The sequence below is a fragment of the Danio rerio genome, chromosome 16 (assembly GCF_052040795.2).
Source record: "Danio rerio strain M-AB ecotype USA chromosome 16, GRCz13ab, whole genome shotgun sequence".
NCBI classification, from domain to species: domain Eukaryota; kingdom Metazoa; phylum Chordata; class Actinopteri; order Cypriniformes; family Danionidae; genus Danio; species Danio rerio.
In genome coordinates, this window is record NC_141036.1 from 16861727 (window position 1) to 16879378 (window position 17652).

General features: G+C 35.6%; 1 protein-coding gene and 1 long non-coding RNA gene across 5 annotated transcripts in view; one reads left to right on the forward strand and one right to left on the reverse strand.

The window, feature by feature from the left end:
* The window catches only part of nbeal2 (neurobeachin-like 2), a 167817-nt gene that overhangs the window by 138293 nt on the left and 11872 nt on the right, over window positions 1-17652 (reverse strand).
* LOC147840223 (uncharacterized) lies at window positions 8539-15870 on the forward strand. The gene is made up of 4 exons (XR_015511171.1): window positions 8539-10004; window positions 10169-12578; window positions 13246-13613; window positions 13829-15870. It is a non-coding gene; the product is annotated as an uncharacterized LOC147840223 (long non-coding RNA).

A 17652-nucleotide genomic window follows, 5' to 3' on the forward strand; every position in this document is an offset into this window, starting at 1 on the left:
TTCTGAGGAAAAGCTGAGCAGCTATTAAACCAACGATCAAAGACCACAGATTTTAGCTTAGGATTACAAGAATCTTTTAGGATTTCTTACATTTTTCTCAGATGACTAAATCGTTCTGAAAACTGGCTGACAAATATATGATGAACCTGTAACTGATCTCGTGGCAGAAAATCTTTTAATTTTTTTTTATGTTAAAAAACCTTCAAAAATTAGGTAAAGATCACGTTCCTTGAAGATATTTAGTAAACTTCCCATCCTCTAAGTAGGAAACTTAAACTGTAACTAATTTGATTAGTAATTCGCATTGCTAAACACTTATAGACAATTTTAAAAGGTAATTTCCTGAATATTTAGATTTTTTTAAACCCTCAGATTCTAGATTTTCAAATAGTTGTATTTGATCTAAATATTGTCCTATCCTAACAAACCCCATAGATCATTTTGAGGGATGTAAACAATAACAATGGTCTTAGCGTATTTACTGCTTTACATTTTTAATTATCATAGCTTCCAAGAAACACAAAAGGTCCAAATACTGATAAATAAATGTTATGACAGCAGTTTAAACTTTAAGTTATGATTGAATTGACTTTTGTTACAGTTATAAAATAGTTTGACAACAAGCAGTAAATGTGCCAATGGCACCACCACATTCAAATGGTCTATAGTACATCACTGAATAGCCTAGTTCAGTAAATATTCTGTTTAAATCTCAATGGCAAAAAAAATTGACTTTTGACTAGTTTTGGGGTCCATGGTCACATTTGTGAACTCTTCGTTTAATATGAATTTACTTTTCTTTTTTTAAATAAAAAAGCGTATTTGGGTGACACAGTGGTTAGCACTATCGCCTCACAGCAAGAAGGTCACTGGTTCGAGCCCCGGCAGGGTCAGTTGGCATTTCTGTGTGGAGTTTGCATTTTCTGCCCTTGTTGGCATGGGTTTTCTCTGGGTGCTCTAGTTTCCCCCCACAGTACAAAGACATATGCAAAAGGCATTGTTTAATTTGCAAATTGTGAGGTCCTGGAACAGATCAGGGTTAAAGGGGGGGTATTTAGGGGTGGGAGGTGTAGGGGTGAATGAGTGTGAATGGATGTTTCCCACTACTGGTTAGCAGCTGGAAGGACATCCTCTGTGTAAAACATATGCTGGATAAGTTGGCGGTTCATTCTACTGTGGAGACCCCTGATGAATAAAGAGACTAAGCCGAAGGAAAATGAATAAATAAATGAATGAATGAAAAAGTGTATTTTTGATTCACAGCAACAACTTGTTCTAATCATCATGCTAGACTGATTGACAAATATGTGATGATGACCCTTTAATCAACTTCTTTCCACAGTCCATGACAGATTTGAACGCACAGTATAGTGTGACAGTTAATCATCTGAATTTTGTACATTGTCGATTCTTGAGAGCCATGAAATGACATCACACATCAAACAAAAGGCAAACGCTTTTAGTGTTGCTTTTAAATAACAGCTGGAGGGAAACCTCTAGATCGAGGAAGAATATATATCTTTGATTCAGTCATTGGTATGATGACTCAGTAGTCAGGTGGAACTAGCATGCCCTGACTTGACCAGATACATGAACAGATCGACAGCAGAATTAGAAAGGGAAGGCTAAAATTAAGCTTTTTAAGCAATGACGCGGAACTGGTTTACCGACTGATTGATCACTTGATCTTAACTAAGTGCTGAGCTTAACAGGGGGAAATGCCAACAGTGTGTCTCTGTGGGCACACTGTTGCCTACTGTTTATACCATCAGCCTTAATGAGTTTTCCATTTTAAGCACTGGCACAGCTGAATCCAGCAAATTGGGTTTTGAACTTGACACAGATTTCATTTATCGAGAATAGATTTACGAGACAATGCTGTTCCATTTTGGACACAAAACACTCTTAAAGGGATAGTTCACCCAAAATTAAAATACTCACATTTCAGTGGATTCCGTAGCTTTCTTTTTTCTGGTAAACACTAAAGGAAATATTCTGAAGAAAGCTAACAACATTTGACTTCTTTAGTAGGAAAGACAAATATATGGATGTCAATGATTACAGCTTTCTTCAGAATATTTTCTTAGTGTTTAAAAGAGAAAAGAATGTCAGGCAGGTTTGTAACAAGTAAATGGTGAGTAAATGGTGACAGAATTTTCAGTTTGGGTGAACTATCCCTTTAATTCTATCTGACAGAGCTTGTGGGATAATTTATGTGAGGATAACTGTGTTATTGTACTTGGTCTTCTTAGAAAGTGGGAGGACTCACAACCTCCATCACACTAATAGATGATCTGTCAGGGTTGCTTCATTTTAACAGAATTGAAATTGCACTTCCTCAAACAAACAGTCAAAAATAACAATGACAGCCAACTCTGTGAAATTCTTAATTTAATAATGGGAATCGAAAAATGTTTTGTGCAGAGCTCAGACCTAAAACAGATTATGTGAAACTCTTGTAGAATCATAGTTGCATCCACATGTGGCAAAAGATGTGCTATACAAAGTAAATACTTTCTACATAACATTTGAACACATTTTTTTTAATGAAGAAGGTTTCTACATTTCAAATAATACTGTATGTTTTTGGGAAGTGATTTACAACCAAAAAAACATTTAAAATTAAAACTAATAGAATTATTTTAAAATGATATTGAACATATGTGATTATTTTATGACCGAATCAGTGATTACCAGTCTAACACTAGTTTTGTTTAAAATGTCCCAATTTTATTTAAAGGTGGAACAGGTGATTGTCTTCAGATATATATTCTGTTTGAAAGTCTCTTCACAAAACTATGTCCAACCATAAAACTCGGTCCAAACTACTTATTTAAAATAAGCTGAAACAACATAATTCTTGAATTTTTTGGGGGGACAACTTGATTGTTTGATGTTCAATCCACTTCAAATTGTAAAAAACTAACAAGCTAACGGAAACTCTGTGTCCCAACACAAATTGATTGTGTGAAAACCAGCATTTTTACAGTTTACCTGCCTGTCAAAATGTGCAATTGTATATGTGTTCACGCAGAAAAGATTATGTATGGATCACAGACACGGTTCAGACAGAGAACGGTAGCACACATCAACAACTTACCTTCTTTTTGTTTAGTAAGTTTGATATTGCAATTACTAACATGTGTCATAAAATTTTCTCTCTGGTAAATATTATGTGATTTATTGTAGTGATGCTGTCTAGAGCTCATTCATGTGCTCAGCAGGCATGGCTTACATTACTATCATTACATGGCATTGACAAAGCTCTCCCTTTGCTTCTTTAGTGTCCCATTTTTCTGACCATGGAAAATCCTATACTTTTTGGTACCCATACAGCTATGAAAACTTAAGAGAACAGTTGAAAATTCTCTAGATTTATTTTTTTAATGAACTAATTTTCATGCTAGATTACAAAGTATTGCAGGGGTGGCCAACCCTGTTACTGGAGAGCCACCTTTCTGCAGATTTCAGTAGCAACCCATATCAATCACCCCTGCCTGTAATTATCACGTGGTGTTCAGGTCCTAATTAATTGGTTCAGGTGTGTTTGATATGAGTAGCAAATAAAATCTGCAGGAAAGTGGCTCTCCAGGAGCAGGGTTGGCCACCCCTGAAGAATTGTATCAAATCGTTCTCTCTAATGACATACCAAATTGAACCCTATTAATGGAGACTAATTGCTAGTAATTTCCTTTTTGTATTAATATGGTAATTATCTCATGATAATTTAAAGATGAGTTTGTTAAATTCAGGTCAGCTCTAGAATGGTATTTGAATCTGATGGTGTTCATTAAGAACGGGAAATCACAGATGAGCCATTCTGTTTGACTTTCCTGGTGGCTCCGAGCACCCGCAGCTGCTCAGCGGACACAAAGAGAGTTTTTCTCTTGGTTTCTTCTTCTTTTTTTATTTGCTTTTCATCGAAGACAGAGAACATACAGCAGATTTAAAATAAAACAAAAAAAGCACAAATAATATATGTAATTAGGTGAGGTGTAGGTTTGTTATTGTCACGAGTAAATGTCCATCTCTAAATCGTGTACATGTTTTCAGTTTGTAAAGGGTGGAGATTAAGAGAAGGAATAAAATAATATATGATTAAATGATAGTTGGTTGAGGAAGATGTGTGTCTATATAGCAAAGATTATGGAGAGAAAATAAGACAGAGAGAAAGAATGAGAGGAAATAAAAGAATAAATAAATAATTCTCTAGGTTTCTATTAATTATTATCAATCTCAGTGAACAAAGGCATCAGAATACATGTGAAAAATTTACAAAGATCAAGAGGCAGCTCATGTTCAAAATGATATATAATATAGATATAATATCCAACCATATTTATATTATTACAACATTTATAAGACATATGAACTCTATGAACACCAAGCCAAACTTAAAGACTCAACCCGTTTCCTCAGCTGCACCTTTTACTGTTTGGCTTCTTCAAACAGTCCTCATGGCCACCAACGGCCACTAGCCTCACCCACTATACAAGCAAACACCAGCGTAAAATAAGGAAATGATAACTTCCTCTCAAATAGGTCATGAGGGTCAGTCAAGATTATAATAGAATAAATAGCTTCATAACATACCATTGGACAAAGTGGTGTTGCTGAATTACCGGTCCTGATTAGTCTTCTTCCAGACAAATTAAGCCACTAAATGAGTCAAAGTGGGCTAAATATAGTGTAGCGGTCTCACGGGGAAGTCTCGGAAAGTACTGGAGCTCCATGACAGCATGTGGCCTGGACTTATCCCTACACCTGGGGCTTTTTACAGTCTTCAAGAGGTTTGGATTTCCCTGTAGCACTGAAAATGTTACATCGCATACATACAGAAAGTCTGCAAACCTTTGTTTAGTCTCTAAGTTAGTATAAAAAACATGGTGGACCTAAATAAATTAAGAATAATCATATAGGCTACCACAAGTTAAATATTGAAATGAATGCAAATGCAATGCACAGAAATAGCACACTGTAAAAAAAAAAAACTAATTTTACAGAAAATAACCTTACATTTTTTACAGTAATTTTTTGTCATTTCACATTATATTCAAAACTTAGTGAAATGACAACCATTCTTTCTAAATTAACCGTTTGACTTTCATTTTAGGTACTTTATTAATTAAGACAAATTACTGAAATTTTTGTTTTTTATACAGGGAAATTACAGTATTATTTATACAGTATTTTTTCTGTTATTTTAAATTATATTCAAAAGTTCGTAAAAATTACAAACATTATCTGTAAATTAACGGCTTGACTGTTATTTTATGTACTACATAAGTAATGACAAATTACAGCAATTTGTCTGTTTTTTACAAAAACTGTTTTTTTCCTGTTTTTTAAGTACATTTAAAATTACGTAAAATTAAAGTAATAAATTGTAATTACTTGCTCTGTAAAAAACAAAAAAAAAATCGTTAAAAAAAGGTCAAATGACTGGCAGCTACGGCTGCCAAAGAAAACCCATAAAATTAAGATAAAATTTCTTTGTTGAAAAAAAGTGCAAAAAATAATAAATCTACAGATATTTTCATTAAAATGTTTACAGAGAAACACTGTTATTTTACAGACTTTTTCTAGATTATTACGATCAAATCTATTTAATAAAGTAACACACTAAGAGTGCTCACAAACACCTGTTTCAGATTCCGCTGATTGCACACACACAGTCGGAGGATCGTTATGAACTGATTACATGCACTTTAAAAGAAGCACAGACGCACGCACCAATTGCTTAGTCTTGTTATCCGCTTGTTAAGTGTGACGTCACGCGGAGCGGCTTCCGGGTCCAAGCGCTCTATTCAACTGAATGGGGAGATTCATAAAATGGTAATTATAAACGTTTACAAAGCGATTTAATAATTTCGAAAGTCATGATCGCAATATATATGTCCATGCCTAATATCCGATGGCCAGAAAGTGATTCATTTATTCATAAATTGTTAAAATTTTGGTATTTGTTATACAGCAAGCCCAGAGATTGTTGTGTACACTATGACTTTATGTAAAATTAGCTTTAATGTGTGATAGGAATAAAACGCGATCATAAACGAATGATTTCTCCACTCAAATGAATGGTGGCTTGGACCCGGAAACAGTATATGTCACAAACACGTCACCACTTAACAAGCGGATACTGCTACTGTGAACATTTTGACGCATTTCTCTTCTTTTGCCTTGCTTTGTTTGTTAATTGTTTACGTTGTTTGCTGCCGGGACTGACCATTTGCCTGTTATTTGACCATGACTCTGGATTCCCTGCAAAATGTTACATCTGTTTGCCCCTGTGTTGACTGTTGCTTGCCTTTGGATATGCACTCATTTGTAAGCGTCCCCTTCACGTTACAATCCCATTTCATTTAGGATCTGTAACTGAATCATTCCATATAACCTAAACCTCTACATGTTTTACATAAACACTATTCAATAAAATGTAACCGCTATAATTTTAAAGTTGTGAGAAATTTAATCAGTTGTATCTCATTTGTTGTTTTTCCCAAAAATTTTTGATCCAAAAAAAAACTGTTAAATTACGATCATGAGCATGTCTTGGCATGTTATTATAGGTGTTTAATCGTAATGATTTAGGGAAAATTCTTTTAAATAACATTTTCTCTTGAACTTTTAGTGCAGTCACATTATTGATAATGTTTGATCATAATAATCTAGGAGAGGTTTGTATAAAAACAGTGTTTCTTTGTAAAACTCTTAGTGTATACCTTTATTGAACGGATTTGATCGTAGTAATCTAGGAAAAGTCTGTAAAATGACAGTGTTTTTCTGTAAACATTTTAATGCAAATATCTGTAGATTTATTATTTTTTGCACTTTATTCCAACAAAGACATTTTACCGTAATTTTATGGTTTTTGTTTGGCAGCCGTAGCTGCCAGTCATTTGACCTTTTTTTTTACGATTTTTTTTTTTCTTACAGTGCATGCTATACACAAAGGCAGAAAAAAACTATTCGACCTAAGCATCTTTGCTTTAGTTTAGTAAGAGAATTATTATAGGATCACCACCAAAATCATTCACATAAACCCTGTGCAAACACTAAAATGTCGGATTATTTTAAAGTCTATGTAAACCCCCAAAATTGTTCTTTTCAGCATGTTGATGTACTTCCGACTGAAATGTGATGTTGAGTAGGTTTGCAAGGCTCTCTTATTGCACATTATTTCCTTATTGTGAACTAAGAGGGGCATGATTAAGAAAGTTTTGGCTGAAGCCATCAAAAAGACGTCAATGGAGGACCACGACTCCAATGATCAGTCTTTGATTAAAGATTACCAAGAAAGCTTTTATTTTAAATGGGTTAACTAGCATGGATGAATTGTTCACCTAAAGAATGCCAATGTGTGCTAGAAAAATAAACACAGTCAATTTAATTTTACTCGGGGTACATTTTGTGTGCTTATTAAGGTGACTACAAATTCACAGATAGAAATAAAAAAACTAACACCAGCCTAAAGCCTTGGTCACACTGTACTTTTCACCTTCCATTCATACACATGGGAATGCGGCAGACCAATGCTTTTTAAATCAACTTGAAACTTTTTGAGGTGGGCTTTGGTGCCACACCTAATTTGTACATATTACCCACTAAACTAACAAAATGTAAAATAGTTAAGTTTCCTTGTGAGAACAGGCTGAGCAGATCAGAAATGCAAGTTTACATGTTGCTGCATTCGAATGTATGGTGTGATTTCGCTTCACATAAATGTGTGAGACCAATTGAGGATCAAAACCTCTGACCTCTCTGTGCAGATGTTTAAAATATGGACCAATCGTTTGTTTTATCAGTGTCAAACCATGTTGTTTTAGTGCACCCCTTTTCGAAGCACCATACAACCAAATTTTGCATGCTTAAACTAGTGTGATTGTGGCTCAATCTGTTTGGGTTGGTTTTAGCTGGTCTTCCAACATGGTCATAGTTGATTTTATTCGGTCAGGAAGGTCTTAGCTGGTTATGGTAAACCGAAGACCAGACAAATTCAGATAGTTGAGACATTTAGAAACCATGTAAAACTAAGCAAGACCAGCAAAACAAAATGCTGCCTGAGCTACATCCAGTCTGTCCAGGTTAGCTGTCAGTAGTTTCCGTGGTCTTCCAGGGCTTTTAGTGTTGCTGAGCTCACTGGTGCATTCTTTTTAAGAATGTTTCAAACAGTTGTTTTGGCCACGCCTGATGTTTTTGCTATCTCTCTGATGGGTTTGTTATTTTTTTTTCAGCCTAATGATGGCTTTTTAGACTGATAATGACAGCTCTTGAGATCTCATCTTGAGAGTTGACAGTAACAGTTTCCAAATGCAAAAAGCACATTTAAAATGAACTCTGTACCTTTTATCTGCTAATTGTAATTGGGAAAATGAGGAAATAAAACACACCTGGCCATGAAACAGCTGAGAAGCTAATTGTCCAATTACTTTTGGACCCTTAACAAGTGGGAGGCACATATGCAAACTCTTGTAATTCCTACAAAATTCACCTGATTTGCATGTAAATACCCTCAAATTAAAGATGGCAGTCTGCAGTTAAAGTGTTTTCTTATTCGTTTCATTTCAAATCCATTGTGTTGGTATAGAGTATTGAGCCAAAATTTTTTGAATTGTGTCGATGTCCAAATATTCATGGACCTTACTGTTTATGATGTATGTTGCTGGATGTTAAATAGATGTCTAGAAGATGTCTTTAAGATGTTTGTAATTTAGTTGCGAAACAGTCAAATACGTTTATCAGATCTTTGTAACATTACAGCAGATGTTTTTCAGACCTCTAAATGCTCTTTAGAAATAAAATGTATATTGTGTATATTTGTTTTATGGGTTAACAAGTTGCTATCATGTACTGTCATGTTTTAGCACACTGCTAGTATTAAATGCTTGCTTAGCATATTTAGCCTTATAGATGCATGCAGTACATAAATATACAGATGCTACTGTATAGTAATTTGAATTTTGGTGCATTGATTAACAACCACAGTTTGTGTGATGACATTTAATGTGATATGTGAATTCTGATTACCATGGCTCAACTACAACAGTCTAACCACATTTTACGTTTTATTTGAGGCAAAACCATGGATCAATTATGATTAAAGGGGTTGGCAGCATTTCCTGTATATTTCTATAGCATATGCAAGTGAAACAAGTAAAACATGTCCATGAATGACGTATGAGTGTCTGCATTACTGCAACCACAGTCATTTCCAACATTATTATTCAAACCTGCAAGAGACTTGATGATGTTCACACGCTATCATCAATGTAGCTTATTATTAATATCAGATCCTTCTGGTGTGGATATTGCATATTGAGTTACAGCTACATTAAGACACAATAACATTCTCAGCTGTGAAAGCAAAGGCAATTATGCCTCAAATGTATAGCTCTGTACTTTTTACTTTGGCATTTTGATGGGAATTCATTGATTTGTCATTGTGAGTGATAAACAGAGTCATACTCAGCTCAGCATTCAAGGATGACAGATATAATAATATATTGACTGCTAGCATGCTTCTAGCATATTCTTATATCGTGCCATCATGTTTTAGTCAATTTTAAATTAGCATGGCTAAGCTAACTGCACAGAAAAAACATGCATACAACAGCACACAAAAAACTATGGTGCAATTTAAGGCTGCACGATACAAAAAATTTCTGCAATATATTTCACAATTTCATAATACAATTTCACCAGATTTAAAAAAAAATAGCTCCATTTTGAAATAATAAATAACTTTACATTGATTAGGATGCAGAAACTATAATAAACAAATTTCAAGCAACAACAACAGAGCATACGAATTAAAGGGCACCATAGTGAAAATCATTTTCTTGAAGCTGTTTGGACAGAACTGTGTGTAGGTATAGTGTGTCCACAGTCATACTGGGGTGATATAAAGTAAATATGTTTCTTTTTTTTATTTTTTATTTCTTGACGTTAAAATAGGATCCAAATCCCTTTCATTTTGAGGCCCACCACAATGTTATGAAGGAGTACGGTTTCCCCGCCCACCGAATTGATTGACAGCTGCGCATTAACATGTCTCTCTAGTAACGTGTATAATCATATCAACAAGACAGAATGCATGCAAAGCCACTGGGATTAAAAGATCTGTTCAGCTTTCTGTGATCATCAATCATCATTAAATGTGATCCAGAATGAGTTTTACAAGTTTAAAACATTTTTTTAAAACAGTGCATGTTTGCGATGAATTACTGCGATTATACTATCTTTATCACCACAGCCTCATGTCAGTACAATAATAAAAGAAGACACTTTAATCTCAGTTTTTGGTTGTTAAATGAAGCTTGTTTTGTACATTAACATAACAAATGTCCATACAGTAATGGATATTAACATGTATAGACCATTTCAATGTGGTGATGTCATTGGCCCATGAACATTTACTGCTTGTTGTCAAACTACTTCATAACTGTAACAAAAGTCAATCGAATAATATCTTAACGTTTAAACCACTGTCATACCATTATTTACCAATATGTGTACTTTTTGGGATTCTCTGAAGCTATGATAATTAAAATTGTGAAAAAGGAACTACGTTACGACCATTGTTATTGTTTACATTCCTCAAAATGGTCTATACTGTCACATTTGTCGTGCATAAACAGTGCTAAGTTAAATGCGTACGCTGTGTCTGCTGTGTGTGCCTGTGTCTAAGCGTAAACTCATTGTCGCAGAAAGACTTGAATTAATTCCACAACAAATATATCAAATGATAATCTTTAGGAAAGTTCTTATTGTAGCATTTCTCACAAAGATTACGTGAGATCGGCTTCCTTCATGTCACTGTGCTGTTTATTTGACACAGCCAAGTCGGAGATTGAGGAACACTCTGACAGGCATGTGGGAACAGTCGGGAGGGAGAACTAGCATTAAATGACAGGCAACAAAAACAGCTACCTTGTGTTCAGAGCAAAAAATTCAGTAATCTGAAAATATAATAAATAATCTGATGGGTGTTTTGAGCTGAAACTTTACAGACATTCTGGAGACACAAAAGACTTATCTTAAATCTTGAAAAAGTGGTAAAATAGTTTCCCTTTAAATAAACAGTGCTTTTCTGTTTTTTTTTTTCATATTGATAATCTATATGCTTCTCTGTGTAGCTCCACCAACTGGGAAATCTGAAGTCTTATCAGTTTAAAACTGCTCCAGGAATGTGAGTAGAAAGATAAAAGAGAGCTGAAGGCTTGAAATATGCAACCTTGGCATTCACGCCAGATTAAGGTCAAATAATGGTACCCGTATGCAAACATTTGTCTTAAACGTGACGCAAATCTCAAAAACTTGACTTACTGGTACATAACAAAGGGTGTTCAATGAACTGATGATGCTGATGTCTTTCCACCCCTGCCTACACAAGAGCTCTCAGCCTATTGTGGAAATACACTGATGTCTATTCAGATTAACAAGCAGGTTTACCCTCTATAGAAATATACACACCTGTCAAGTCAGTTTCCTCCTAGGAGGAGCACGTGTGAGGAGCAACCAGCAACTGAAACATTGTTGCGATACAATGCAATAGGCATGACGTTATGATCAGGGTGTCTCCCTTTTACTGAAAAAGTGATATGACATTCTATCAATGTTGCTGCACCCTCATCCTCATTTTAAAAGATGAGTTCACCCCAAAAAAGGCAAGGCAAGTTTATTTATATAGCACATTTTACAGTGGCAATTCAAAGTGCTTTACATAAACAGGAATAAAAAAAGACAAGTATAAGAAAATAAAAATAAAAAGTGATTAAAAACAGATAAAAACAGATTAAAATGTGTTAAAACAATTTATAAAAGAATGAAAAAGAAAAGAAAGACATATTAGTGTGATCTGTCAGATGTAGCACAGTGCTCATTCAGTTAAGGCACAGCTAAACAGATGTGTTTTCAGTCTTGATTTGAATGTGCCTAATGTTGGAACACATCTGATCATTTCTGGAAGCTGATTCCAGCAGTAGGGGGTGCAGTAGCTGATAGCAGATTCACCCTGCTTTGATTGAACTCAATTTCTAGTTTATATGATCCTAAAGATCTGAGTGATCTGTTTCATTGAGCATATCTGTAATGCATTGCAGTCCTAGGCCATTTAGTGATTTATAGACAAGTAATAATACTTTAAAAATATTCTGAATGTAACTGGGAGCCAGTGTAATGACCTGAGGACAGGTGTGATATGCTCTGATTTTCTGGTTATGGTTAGAATCCTGGCAGCAGCGTTTTAGATGAGCTAAAACTGTCTGACTATCTTTTTGGGAGGGCCAGTGAGGAGTTCATTAAAGTAATCCAACCTGCTGGTGATAAAAGCATAAACAAATTTCTCTACGTCTTTAAAGGAAACAAAGCATCTAATTCTTGCAATGTTTTTGAGATTATAGTATGCTGGTTTAGTTACTGCTTTGACATGACTATTGAAGCTCAGATCTGACTTCAGAGTCACACCAAGATTCTTGACCTTATTTTTTGTTGTTTGACCTTAAAGTCAAGGTACGCATTCGCCTAAAGAACTTCATCTCTGTTCCCAAATGCACTAATTTTATTTTTCTCTTAGGGTGCTTTCACACCTACACTTTTGTTTCGGAACGTATCTCGTTTGCCCAGTTAGCGCGGTTCGATTGGCATATGTGAACAGGGCAATCGCGCTCTGTTCCGCGCCAAAGTAATCGCTCCGAGATCGCTTGAAATGAGGTGGTCTCGGCTCGATTGAAACGAACCCTGGAGCGGTTCGATTGCAGTGAGAAAGCAATCCGATCCGAGCGCGGTTATATCACAGTGTTTTATGGATATGTAATAGGCTTACGGCTATATGAAGAGAGAATTATGAGTAGGGCGGGAAGTTTCGCGAGTCTCCGGATGCCCGCAAACGAGTGATGATCTCCCGGTAATCTCGCGTCTCTCTCCCAGTCCTCAAATAGGCATCGTCGCGCACCCTTCTCACCCCTCCCCACCGTGTCTCTCCTCAGACACGTCACGCGCGCGCACCCTGTCAATCACCACCAAACCACCACCTCTCCTGACAGCTGAGCAAAATAAACCCTGACACTCTGACCAATGTAAGGAGAGTTTACTCGCACGTGACTTGTTTTAGCTCTTTTGGTCCGATTAGAAACTTTGCAGTGTGAAAGCGAACGGCTCCAAGAGCAAAGAGCAACAATGTAACAATTTTAATCTCTGTTTCGGAACAACTGAATCGATTCACAGGTGTGAAAGCACCCTTAGTTTAACTGAAGAAAGTTTTGGCACATCCAACTGTTCATTTCATCAATGCATTGGCAGAGAGTGTCAGGAGCTGAAGTCATTAGGCAATGAGTAGATCTGAGTGTCATCAGCATAGCTGTGGTAGGAGATTCCTTCTCATTGTTTGGCTCAGTAAGAGCATATAAGGGTTGAACAGGATAGGTGCCAGAATTGAACCTTGTGGGAGTTTCAATTAAAAAAGGTCATTATTACTCTTCCTCGTGTCGTTCCAATCTACTGAAATAATTTTCTTATCTTATCTTAAATAAAATATTTTCGATTGAATTTGAGAGCTCCCTCATCCACCATAGACTGGTCCAGAACATGAACCAAAATCAGTTGAACCAAAAGTGGTTCAACTGTAAACCTACAATTCTTTAAGAACACATTTATATGCCAAAAAAAATTTAATAAATAAATATATTTGCCAATGTCTTTTTTCCCCATCAGAACATCAGTGTGTGAGGTTACAAAGTGCAGTACACAAGCACTGTAACAATCAAATAATCAATACTGACATCATTTGTCAGTAGTGTTTGTTACTCACATAAAGTGAACTTTCCAGATGCCCTGTGGACAGGCGACTAATTTTAGTTTATTTTATCATATTTTTTTCATTCATTTTCCTCAGGCTTAGTCTCTATTTCAGATGTCACCACAGCAGAATGAACCACCAACTCTTCCAGCATTTGTTTTACGTAGCAGATGCCCTTCCAGCCACAACCCAATAATTAGAAACAGCCACACACTCATTCACTACAGAGAATTTAGTTTATTCAATTAACCTATAGTGCATGTCTTTGGACTTGTGGGGGAAACCAGAGCACCCGGAGAAAACCCACGCCAACACAGGGAGAACATGCAAAAATGCCAACTGGGCCAGCCAGGACTTGAACCAGCAACCTTCTTGCAGTGAGGCGACAGGGCTAACCACTGAGCCACCGTGCTGCCCATTATCATCTCTATTATTTTGTATTTTATATTATTGACCACAACATCGTACATTCAGAGTTCAATTTTAATGAATGATCTATAACAAATGTATCTAAATCTGTTAGATCTGATTCACCCTATAAAGCGATATGGTTGCATTACATCATCTTCTCACCTCCACTTCAAAACATGCAAGGATGGAGAGAATGCAGCCAAGTGGAGCAGAAAGGAAAAGGCCACAAAAAAAGCATTTCAAGAAGACGCAGCAGTGAAATGTTGCAAAATTGAATATATGTTAAATGCTTCGAGTGCATGTATTTTTTTACATATGCAAATAGGCTGTAGTTTTCCATTACCACCAATATTTGTCAGGAGTGTTGAACAAGTTGGAGATTATTAAGTTCTGATTCCTATCATGAAGAATGATTGTGACAGTTTTTGCTATTGAGTAAACCAATTAAGATATTAGAGAGATATTAGGGAAGTTGAAGAGGCGGAAAGGGGAAGAGAGTGTAATTATTAATTATTTTAATTAAGTATCAAGCTCTCATATCTTCTTCAGCAAAAAGAGAATACAGTAAGAAATGTTCAAAATACTGTGAAGAGTCACACTCTTTATACTGTACCACTTGCCAAACTCTCAGCCAGTAATGGTTCATTCACAAAAAGATGGCCTGGTTGAGTTTGAAATGTCCCGACCTGAAATTATGTCTCAGTCTTTCCTTAATAGGAGACTTTATAGGACATTTTTGTTTTATAGAACACTTTTGTCTTCAGGAAAACAAAAATAACGATCTTAATATCAAATACGACATATAAAATACTTTTGCGCAAACTGTTTCTACTAACCAGGGCTGCAAAATATATTGTTAAAATGACTGTTATCTCAGTATACGGCAAAGAGGTGCTATAAATGTTATTTAGCATTTGTGTGTTGCACCCATAGATTATCCAAATGGTACCAATCAAACAGGGCTTTGCCATCTTTTAACCCCTGTGCCCAATAGGTGCTGTTCTGTTAGACCAGGACCAGAATTAAACATCAGGTGCTCAGGTGCTGTTTACACTAGAGTGTTTTTGTTTAAAAATGCATAAACTTGTTACAATCATGTCATGTAATGTATATAATGTAATGTTATTTTGTTACAAACTGTTAGGCGTCCACACTATTCTGACAGTTTTGAGGGTTCTAGAAGACAACCCTGGTAATTCATTTCAGTATAGACAGACTGATTTGCAGACTTTTGAAGTTGAAGTCTATTCATTACTTGCGTATCATCAGAGATGATTCTAATGTCTTTCGAAGTCACAGGCAAAAGTTTAAAGTGGGCCCCTCCAAACAGTGTGCATCACCCTATAATAAATCATCAAAAATAATTAATTCATTCATTTTCTTTTCAGCTTAGTCCCTTTATTAATCTGGGGTCGCCACAGCAGAATGAACCGCCAACTTCTCCAGCATATGTTTTACGCAGCGGATGCCGTTCCAGCTGCAATCCATCTCTGAGAAACTATGAGAATAATATGAGATTATTTTTCAAATGTGCACACTGCACAGTATAGTTTTTAAATTAGATAATAAAAACTAAAGACTTAAATCCAAAAAAGGTAAAATCAAAACAATAAAAAAACAATAAATAATATAAACAAAAGACTAATCAATTTTTTAAAACCGTGTTACACTTAATATAAACACTGTTAACCATGGACAAAGTAGCCTCAGTATAAATATACACAACAACAAAATATTACAGTTTATAAATATACATTCACTCATTTTCCTTATAGTCCCAGATTTATCTAGGGTCGCCATAGCAAAATGAACCACCAACTATTCCAGCAAATGTTTTACATAGCGGATGCCCTTGCAGTACTGGAAACACCCATACACACACACACTTTCAATTTTTACACAATTTAAGGCATGTATGATTCTGACGGTCTGATAAATTTGGATAAAAATAACCCTGTTTCACAGTATCATGGTATTGTGCACACTGCTCTAAAATATAATCTTTTTTTAAATGTCTGGGTGAGAATCTAAAACTTTTTCCCCTTTGAAAATAATATATTATATATTTTTTTTTAAGATTTAGGATATTCTGGAGCTGTAAACATGTCAGGCTAAATCATTCAAATAAATCATTGACTTCTGCTGTCTTCATTTGTTTAAAAAACACAGATTTATTTACCATTTAAAACAGCATCTTTGGATATCTTTTCTGCTGGAGCTACTATTGTCCTAAAAAAACAAACAAAAAAATTTATAAAAAATTTCACACATACCTTAGGAACGGTTTTACAGAAAATTTTGGCGGTTTTAAAACCTTGACTTTCCCAAACTGAGGTATACCTTGAAAACTTTCATCGACCCATGCCTACCCAGTTCACTTATACTTCATGTCTTTGAATCTGGGAAATCAGAGCACCCAAAGAAAACCCACTTGAAGAGGGGTAGAACATGCAAACTCCACACAGAAATGCCAACTGACCCAGCTGGGACTCAAACCAGCAACCTTCTTGCTGTGAGGTTACAGTGCTAACAACTGAGCCACTGTGTCTATAAATATGCACTTAAAAAATAAAAGAGGGAATTGTGTACTTGCAGATGAAAGTGGTGGTACACTTTCATACAGCCCACAGAACACAAACTTCTATCAGTGCATCTTAGTAGAACAAATTTGTTGGGGCCCCAAGCCTTTTATATCTTGCCTGTCGATAAGTGGCGCCTATGCGTACCATGCATTTTAGCCTATATAATGAGAATAGAGATCGTTTTTCTGAAACACAATAAATAATTCCAGTCTGGGCGACAAGAATTATTATTCTAAAACATTGTTTTAAAATGAAAACTCACTAGTGTAAACAGCACCTCAGGGTAAACATCTAAAAATAAATGCTAAGGGTAGGAGTAAAGACAAGCAAGAAAAATGACAACAACAAATAAGAATCTGAATATTTGCTGTGGTTTTCACAATAAATGAAACCTTTGTTAAAGAGTAAATTTAGCTAATTTTAAACCTGAAATATTTTTTTAGATCAGAAGATATCAAATACCTGTTTGAGTACGATCATTATTGCCTAAATGATAATTTAAAAAAATCAAATAAAATAGGGTAACACTTTAGTTTAGGTCACAATTTGTGATACAAACCTTTAACTAACACTACAGCTTAATAAATTGATAATTAGTTGTTTATTAATGGATAGTGAGGGCGCCGCGGTTGCGCAGTGAAAGGTTGCTGGTTTTAGTCACCGCTATGACAGTGGCCATTTCTGTGCAGAGTTTGCATGTTATCCCCAATTTCGAATGAGTTTCCTCCGTTTTTCCCCACAAATATGCGCTACAGGTGAATTGGGTAAGCTAAATTGTCCATAGTGTATGTGTGTGAAAGAGTGTGTATGAGTGTTTCCCAGTTTAAGGGTTGTGGCAAAAAGGGCATCTGCTGTGTAAAA